Genomic DNA, 9,873 nt, shown 5'->3' on the forward strand with positions numbered 1-9,873 from the left:
ATTTGGCTAAGTGACAAAGTCTGAATTTTCTACTACCCTGTGTATAAAAGTGCTTCCCAGTTTCACAGATGAATGGTCTGGTTTAAATTGCAAGATTATTATTCTTTTGTTCAGGACTTTTTAAACCAGAAGGAAATTGTTTTCTCTTACCCCATCAAAACCATTTTCCATATGATAAATATTCCCAGCAGAATACCCCACTGTCACCTGATCTCAAATGTATACAGTACATGCCGAATTTATGCAACCTGTCTTCTAAACGTAACATTTTCTAAGCCATGAAACTGATTTGGTCATTTGTATTGAACCAATTCCAATATTAATATATCCATCCCAAAATTCACTGCCCAAAACTAAACACAGCATTTCAGATGAAAGCTAACAAGGCATCACACACGTACAGAATTTTCTCTTTTGTATTCCAGCTCGGGGTGAAGGCCAATATTCCATTAGTCTTTTGATCCCGCTTTGCAACAGTAAATTGTGTTCCTGAATATCCACTTGCTTCTTTACAGCTGAGTTTTTCAAGAAAATAGTGTGAATTTTTTTTTTATACAATGTGATTACCTCACAATCAAAATAAACTCCATCTGCCACAATTTTACCCACTTATTTATGTCTCTTTATACCTTCTTGCTCAATGTACTGTCCCTCCTAACAATATAATCTGTAAACTTGGATATACAACGTTATGATCCTTGATCTAAGTCATTGATGTATAAGGTTATTGACAAACATTGACACTTCCTGTCTAGTAATTAAAACAAGGGTGGTGGGTCTGTCCAACTATCCAATCTGGAGGAGTTAGGCTATATGAGATCAAGAAATGAGGGACCAAAACTTGAAGTGGGGGCATTTCACAGTGCAAATCATCATTCAGACCTTTTCCTGCACTCTCCAACTCAAAAAGAGAATTTGCAACTCTAAATCAGCAGAGATATGAACAAATTAACAGTGTGGTGAAAACAAAGAGGCATCCTGAACCTTATTGGAATAGTGGCACTAATACTGTATGCCCATAAACAGTAGTGGACTTAAATTTGTGGGCAATTTAATGGATAATTTGATGTGTTTAGTGCCTGAATGCCTGGATGAGTGCAACCCCAACAACACTCAAGCAGCTTGACACTATGCCAGGACAAAGCAGCCTGCTTGATCGACATTGCATTCATTCCCTCCACCACCAACACTCAGTAGCAGCAGTGTGTACAATCCACAAGATGCACTGCAGAAATGCACAAAAGATCCTCAGACAGCACCTTCGAAAACCACTTCCATCTAGAAGAACAAGGGCAGCACCACCTTCAAGCTCTCCTTCAAACCATTCACCATCCTGACTTGGAAATACATAACTGTTCCTTCACTGTCTTGGGGTCAAAATCCTAGAATTCCCTCCCTGTTGGTCAACCCACAGCAGGTGGACTGAAGCGGATAAAGAAGGCAGCCCACAGCCACCTTCTCAAGAGCAACTAGGGACAGGCAATAAATGCTGGCCAGCCAGCGATGCCCATATCCCACAAAAATATATTTTAAAAATTAATAATGCAAGTTCTTAAAAATTGGGTAGCTATGTGTGAAGCAAACAGCAAAGCAGCAAAAATTGACCTGCATGTTTTGAAGATTCACAGCTCTATGAATGTCTTAAATGCCTGAACTTTTGCCGAACTTACACGTTTATACTATCGTGCATCAGTAACATCCTATTATTTCTCCAATAAGACCCAAAACTATCAAAGCATTGAGTTTTTAAAAAAAGTGAAAAAATTTCAGTTTTATGTACATTTCCTTGTTATTCAAAGCTATTAATCAATTATGCAAAAAAAAGAGAATCAGACAGTAAAGGATGATGCCTGTTGGGTCAACATACTTACACTGGCTCATTATCAAGTGCCAGCCTCCTGCAACTTTTCCACACTCTTGCAACCTAAATAATCATCCAATGCCTTCCTGAATGCTTCAATTAAACCTTCACCAAATTTCTAGGCACAGCCTAACTGTTCAGAGTGGTTTTTTTTCTCAATTCACCCTGAGTTTGTTTGCAGATCAGTTTAAATCTATGCCCTGTTTTTCTTATTCCTTTTATGAGCAGCTACAGTTTTGTGTCATCTGCCAACTTTCATATCGTCCCCTGCACACCAAGATCTAGTTCATTAATACATCAGGAAAGTATTGGTACCAATACTGACCCCTGGCAATTCCACTATAAACCTTCCCTCAGCCTCTGGGAGCAATACAAGATCTTAGCCATGGTTTCAACTACTGATTCAAGATACTTAAGTGGGTAAAAATTGATGCTGTCTTTCCTTTAAGTTATCATTAATTAATGATAATGGCATATTTTTAAGAAAGATTTAGTCCAGTACTTTGCATTATAATGATATTCTAATTTCATGTAAAGAAATCGTTGAGGTTTCAGTCATTAATGAATGGAATCACAATGAATACTCAATCTATCCACATTGGTTTAGATGATTGACAAACTAACAGAATAAGAGTTCTCTTCATTTTGTATGCGTGGCTTTTTGAGATCTAATAATATTTTGCCTACTACAAAGAATTTGCACGCTTATTGACTAGAAATCATTTTAAATCCTGGAGACAAATTAATTGGAGGATGAAATCACCATTACCATACCCAAGGTGAACATTGAATGCAAGTCATAGTTCCAATTTAAAATGCAATGAATGATTTAATTAAGTATTAGAAATTCTACCAACGCCAATCATTTTCAATAGTTGATTCCTATTCCTTTCATAGATTGAATTATGCACAATCAGAACTTATGCACTGTCAGAACTTCTTAACCCATTATTTGCTGAATACATAAAACTGTAAAACTTAGGTTTTCTGGGTTTCCATCCATCTACTGGATGCCCATAATACAGATTTATATAGAGTCATAGAGATGTACAGCATGGAAACAGACCCTTCGGTCCAACACGTCCATGCCGACCAGATATCCCAACCCAATCTAGTCCCACCTGCCAGCACCCGGCCCATATCCCTCCAAACACTTCCTATTCATATACCCATCCAAATGCCTCTTAAATGTTGCAATTGTACCAGCCTCCACCACATCCTCTGGCAGCTCAGTCCATACACATACCACCCTCTGCGTGTATCTTTGCACAATGACTACAAACATGTTATTTCATAAAATATTTCTCTGCAATAATACCAATTATCCTTTGGGTAGCTGACCTATCTTTTGTAAGTTAGAGAGGATCCTGGGAGATTTGTTAATGGATGCACAACCCCCACAAATAATATATGAAAATCACTGTTATAGAATGCCTGTTCTACTTTACGCTCTGCATTATTCATCTTTGACCAGCTGCCTCCTTTTGCATAACAATCTTAAAATCCCAGTAGTTCAAATTATCATAGCAGTTAATAATCGCCATCTGAAAGAATGTCATTGGATTTTCTGTTAGTTGCTAGTTATCTCAATATTTTCAGAAACAAGGTTAAAGAGGACTATCTAGGTAATTCAGAAGGTGTCCTTTATGTTTCCTCTCAAATAAAACTGATTGAGGGTTGCTTTAAAAGAAAGGAGTCATGATAGCTCAAATAGTAATCACTTGGAATATCTATTTTCATGGTCACTAGCACTCCTACATGGATGAAGTTCTTGTGGCTTAAAAAGAACAAAAAAAAAACACTTTAAAGCTTGTTAAGATTTTTCAGCATGCTTATTTTGGATAATCTTGTGATGCAACATTAAATGTAGCACTTTCATTCTTCTACCAGTTTCCAATGAAACTGATGCAGCTGTTTTTCCTAAGTCACTGTCCCACTGGTTAAAAAAAAGCCTAAAAATACAAATGTCTTTAAATATTCTCAAGCAGATTTACCCGGATCTGATTATAAAACCGTTTGGCAAAACATAGCCTGCCCACCTTTCATGCAAATCAACATTTATTTCATCCTTTTATCACTCAATCCTCATGCCCAGATTTTAATTCAACAGGAATCATGAATTAGAAAGCCAAATAAAATATCTTCATAATTTCTTTAGTGTGGGAAAAAATGCAAGTATCTTAATTTCAGAAAAAAACTGGCCAATTAGTGTTCTGACAATTATCAATGTAATTTTACTTACATCAAAATAAACCTCTGAACCATTTTAATTCAGTATCACAGGTTTTTGGCATCTGGAAGATATACTCTACTGAAGAGTTCCCGATTATTCATTATGACCCAGTGAGGAGTGGTTTAACAGATTCCTTCATTTGTTAGACTCTTCCACTGGTAACAACAAAGTTTTAACTGAGAAATGGTGATTATACAGAGCAGTATCAGAAACAAGTCAGCTAGGTTTGTGAACGGCAAATATTTAACAAACAAAACTTATTCAAGTGAAGATATACTAACTATTAACAAAACGTTTAAACTATAAATACGTTCAAGTACCATTCCTGAAAATACAAACACAACTTTGAAGTCTACCAAGGTCTGTATAATCTTAAAATATTTTGAGAAATTAATGATTAAAATCAGGCAAAAGAAATTATGCATAGATTGTCTAAATACTGATCTGTAGCTGCAGTCATTTTATTGGCAACGGTACATTTTCCTGGATTAGTTATTGCTGGCTGACTTCTGGTGTAGATTTCAAGTTTTCCTTTTCAGAAACCACCCTTTGTGGTAATGAGGTCTTCCAGACTTCTAGGAGAATAGTGCAAATAATGACCAATATATGGTATGCATCAATTTTGTAATGGCCATTATCTCAGTCCTGTCAATGATGGAAGAATATGTCCTTTAAATAGGCCCAGAAAACAATTACCTAGAAACAGATTAGGGCCCACCAGAGATAGTGGTAAAAGTATAAATGACTTCACATGTGCCTGGCTCCTATCCCTTCTGCACTGCAGTGTTGTGCAATATGCAGCACTCCAATACAAAGCACAAATCCTCTTAAGGGCTGTACTGAAGGGTTCGTCCAGACCAACCAAGGCAGCGGAAACTAACAAACTGCATGATTCACTTTCAGAAGACCAACAGCTAACTTGATAACTGCACTGGAGTCCAAGCCACAGTTCTGGCATTCCAGTTACACTGTAAAGTGGTTCACACTGATTTCATGAACTTTGATTTTACTGGATACCTCTTGTCAGAATCCAACCACAGACACTAATGTTGGCAAGGACTTGTAAGGCAGCCAAGGATGCCTCAGGTTGTACAAGTCTTGACAAATGCAGGGAACCTTCCCCACATTTACATGAGTCTCTTAGTGATTTCATTTGAGTAGCATGTTGAGGGAGTGGGAGCCTTCTTATTCAGAATACCTCCAATTGGTACGGCATCTTAACGACTACAGGAGTGCATTCTACCACCATTGTGCCTGGGGGAATCCCATTATCCCACAAGTATGATTGATCCTTTATTTTATCCATCACATGGATTCTACTTCTGCTGTACTGATGCCTGCCACTTTTTTCCCACCTGCTGTTCTTATCTCTAGAAATACAGGTACTCTATCTTTTATTTTACTTTCTTTTCACACTGCAATACTTAATTTGCAGTACTGAAATTTCTTATCACCAAATCTCAGTAATCCTTGCAAAATCTGATTCCTTATAATGTATTATTACTTTCAGTTCTCTTTTAATACATGTTGTTTGCTTTTCTGTACAGTCAAATTAAATTTAATTTATTGAAACTTCATCCATCTTTATTTTTAAACTGTTTATTTTCTAGCCATTTGAATCCAACCTTAATTTAGTCTGACTTATTTTTATCTTTCATGTACATTTGCATTTAAGTGTAATTAATGTCTTGCAGATTTCCCCTTCCAGTGCTATCTATACTAGTTGAATGACTTCGACTACAGATTTACCTGCTGGTCGATTCCAGACAGTACACCTGCCCGTCCCATCACTAGCCACTGTAGCCCAAGAAAATAAATCCTTTTCCCATACTTCCTCTCTAAAAATATATTTATTCTCCTAGTCTATCCTCCTCCCTATCAATTTGCATGGGATTTGGGCTAAAGTCTAGGCAATATTCTGAATCTTGCTTTATAACTTAGCTCAAAGCCCGATGTCCCCTCAGTTAGAGAAGGTCGATGGAAGCTGAGAATCAAGAGTTAATGCAATTTACCTAGATGTGAAACAATGGAATGACACTTAATTACAGCATAAATACCATCATATATCAGTTGGGCCAAATGGCCTATTTTAATGTTATATTCTAACAGATGCAATTTAGTACATTTGAGGAAACACATACATATTATCTCCCTCAGAAGGATGAAGAAAGCAAAATACACGTACTTCAAAATAATATTCCATAATGTTAAGGCCACAAGAAGATGGCACTTACATTTTTTTAATTTAAAAATTCAGTCATGAAATCAAAATTTTGTATTGCTACTTGTATATATTGTAAAATTTTATTGCGACCAGAAATAAAATGGACTCTGTACTTCATTTTGAGATAGCTGACAGATTTGGGAACAAAGGGTGTTTTTTTCTGAGGTTTAGTATAAGGTTCATGTAGTTTCACATGCTAATGAAGGTAACTGGGCAACCATCATGTGTCAACATGATCTGATGTCTCTCTTTACAGCAGAGTTTTTTTTAGTATTGCAAGTGGTGTTTTCATACCTTGATATATTAATTGCATTCACTGAAACAAGAAGTCCATATTGCTGTACAATGTGTAAAACCATGAACAAGTGTTAAATTGGATTTTGACAGTATCATTAAGATTATTGGAATAGTTCACTTCAAAGGAATTGAAATTTAAGCTGAGTGGAAAGATATCCAGAGATGTTCTCTGCTTTTTGAATTCTAGAAACTCCGTTAAAGAATTTTTGTAGCAGATGGAGGAATTAAGTAGACCAAAATATTGTATTACGAGTATTGATTGGGCAGTGTATTTGAAAACTACAAAGGACTAAGTTACTTTGGAGGGGATAATTTAAGGTCTTGGAATCTTATTCAAAATTTATTGACCATGAATCATTAGCTCAAATATTGCTGTATTTCTTCAACTTCAATGCATATCTAAATGTCAATATTTGCCTATATAATATTGGTATTAGTTTTGATATTTCCAAAATTCAAAAGAGATGTGTACTTCAGTAAATTGAGTGTACAGTATCCAAAATATTTGGTTTTATTATTTATTTAACCAAGGTTCCATGAAACTTAACGGTGATGATAGTCAAAACTTCCTACAGAGAAGATTTCATCACTCAAAGCTGCCAACAACTTTGTTTAATAGAGATGTTGCCAAAGACAAATACAACGATAATTAGACAAAAATTACCATAAATCATAAACTATGTTCATTGTTTTCTTGGAAATGGTGGGTGTGTAAGTAGCATGAGTCTAATAGGTGAGGAAAATACTTTGGAAGAGAAGATATGATCGTGTTTTCCTTTAAAATATATGCAATGATGCTTTCCTCACCATTCCAAGTCTAAATGATTTCACTGTCCAGCAACCTTCTGCATAAAGTTTGTTATAATCTCACTCAGTTGAAAGTATCAGTGAAGAGTTCACGCTTTATTAAATTAGGATATACTGGGCTGATTTGCGAAATGACAATCGTTCTCTTTATACCATAAACCCAGAGCTATGTTGAGACCAGAGAAATTACTTAGAACGCTTTATAATAATTGCGTGTTCTTGCTTACTCCTTTGAATAACTTCTGACCGATCACTCCCCATGGGGACTCGATGCCGTTTCACTCCGGCTGAACCAGCTACGCGCGCAGCACAATAAACACATCTGAATGACAAGCTTTTTGCTGTCTCTCTCTGCCCCGTGGAGATTTGAATGGTAACCTTCAGTTTCGAATCTATTTTCGCAGCTTCGTCGATGAACGTGCAATAATACGTTGTTGTGACCAGCTTAAACCCAATTCACTTGGTAACGGCGCTTCCAAATTACAATCCTTGCCCACAAATGTGTACAAATTAATCTGCTTTGGGCGCCCGTTCATTTGATTTAGGAGTAAAGTGTTCTCACGGAATAGATCAAGCTGACAAGTCTCGCTTACCTTTTTCCATTTGAGGCTTTCAACGATTCAGCTCGCCTGAACTGGCTTTAATGCATCTAAAGTACAGTCTTTCAGTTATTCCCCCCCCCCCCAGCTGAGTTCATTCATTATAAGCCTGCCATCAAGGACTGAAATTTTGAAACAGTCGATCATCCACAAACTACAGCGAAGCCAATGTCATTCAGCACTCCAGACAGCGATCAACCAGCGGATATATGAATTAGCCGCTCGAAACTCGGCTCCTGGAACAAAGCTGCACAAATCTACAACTAAAAAGCAAACCCGCCAGCAGTCACTTTGCTGATTCCTGTCCATACCGGGCACAACCGTTTCACAAAACTACTCTTCACATCATAAATAAGTCCAACTATTTACATTCGTGTGTGTGTGTGTGTGTGTGTATATATAGTATATATATAAAATCCTGCTTTAAGTGAGGGGGTTAACATGTAACCGATGAACATAATATTATTTTAAATAGACAAGTGTGCCGCTCCTCTATAACGCCTTGGAAATGGAAACGAGTGATAACAATTATTCTAAATAATTTTAATTACACAGGCGCTGCGGTTGCAGTTCACAGTGGACGTTTCTCCTCGTTTCCCTTCTAGCTTCAACAACAACAACAAAGCACTACATTACTTACGGATCTCCAAACTGAGCCAGCAGACTCCTCAGCCGCCTTGGAGTTTTGTTCGCTGTGCAGCTGTCCTCTTGCTCGCTCTCTGGCTGCTGAAGGGAGCCCAAAGCTCCCACCCACCCACCCCCAACCACGCTCGGCTGCCGCCTCTTATCCACGCTGCACAGACGCTTCTGCGATAAGAAATCAAAAGGAAACCCTCTTGCGGCCGCCGATGTGGTTGGTCCGGCGAGGAACTGGCGCCTGGATGAAATGTGACTACTGCGTGCTCTCTACTTCTGTTAAAAGCAACGCGTCCCAAACGCTGCGACTCCCCTTTCCAGCCTGAGTTGTTCTGTAGTGACTGCCGCTGCCAAGCAACCAGTCTACCACCCTGAGCCTACCCCCACCACCCCCCACCCCAAATATTATAACCTTCACGGCAAAGATAATGGAAACTCTCCATCAGAGCAAGAGGTTATTTGCTCCGCGAATTTCATTTTAGTACCTGATGGTGAGGCAGCTCAGGGCTTCGAACTGGCGCCTTTGAGAAAGTTGCGAGGCTCCTGGGTCAGCACGAGGACGGAAAGAGCGGGAGACGCCAGCACCAGTGATCCGGCGGCACAGCTGCTCCCCCGCAGGGTGACCTTTCAACTGCACGCCGGCTCACACATCGTGCTCCTTCTCTCCCTCGACCGCACTGGATGGATGGACGGACAGACAATGAAAAATTCAGGTTGAACTTTTATGTTAACTTGACCGAAATTCAGAAAATGTTTCCTCCGCTTCCAGATGTATTATCGAAAGCCGCATGGAAACCACTTTCATTGATTTTTCGCACTTCTCTGCGGAGTCAGTGTGTCCGAAGCCTTGTAGCTGACATCTGGCATAAACAATCGCTCGAATTGTTCGGCTCTGTTCACCACAAATAAATTGCCCCCTTTGTCAAATGAAATGCTCTTGCGCTCGGGAAAACAATAACATTGGTGTCAGTTATCTGCTAAACAAGTAGAGCCAAACTTGGTAAGTAGTCTAACATATAAACTGAGTCGAAATTTGTTTTGGTAAAGATTTTTGGTTTGTCTATAAACGGACATTACACGGCTGGATGGATCATACTCTGGATTAGTGGTGCTGGAAGAGCACAGCAGTTCAGGCAGCATCCAAGGAGCAGCGAAATCGACGTTTCGGACAAAAGCCCCTGATGAAGGGCTTTTGCCCGAAACGTCAATTTTACTG

At 38.5% G+C, this 9,873-nt stretch overlaps 1 protein-coding gene across 2 annotated transcripts in view; it reads right to left on the reverse strand.

Annotated features, from left to right (window-relative positions):
* Positions 1-8,765, reverse strand: part of LOC122549721 (adenylate cyclase type 2-like) — a 625,439-nt gene extending 616,674 nt beyond the window's left edge. For both annotated transcript variants that reach the window (XM_043689618.1, XM_043689619.1), the window contains exon 1: positions 8,662-8,765. The gene's annotated coding sequence lies outside the window, so the exon portion shown is untranslated. The remainder of the gene's footprint in view (positions 1-8,661) is intronic.
* Between the last annotated feature and the right edge of the window lie 1,108 nt (positions 8,766-9,873).

This window comes from Chiloscyllium plagiosum, chromosome 5 (assembly GCF_004010195.1).
Source record: "Chiloscyllium plagiosum isolate BGI_BamShark_2017 chromosome 5, ASM401019v2, whole genome shotgun sequence".
Taxonomy (NCBI): domain Eukaryota; kingdom Metazoa; phylum Chordata; class Chondrichthyes; order Orectolobiformes; family Hemiscylliidae; genus Chiloscyllium; species Chiloscyllium plagiosum.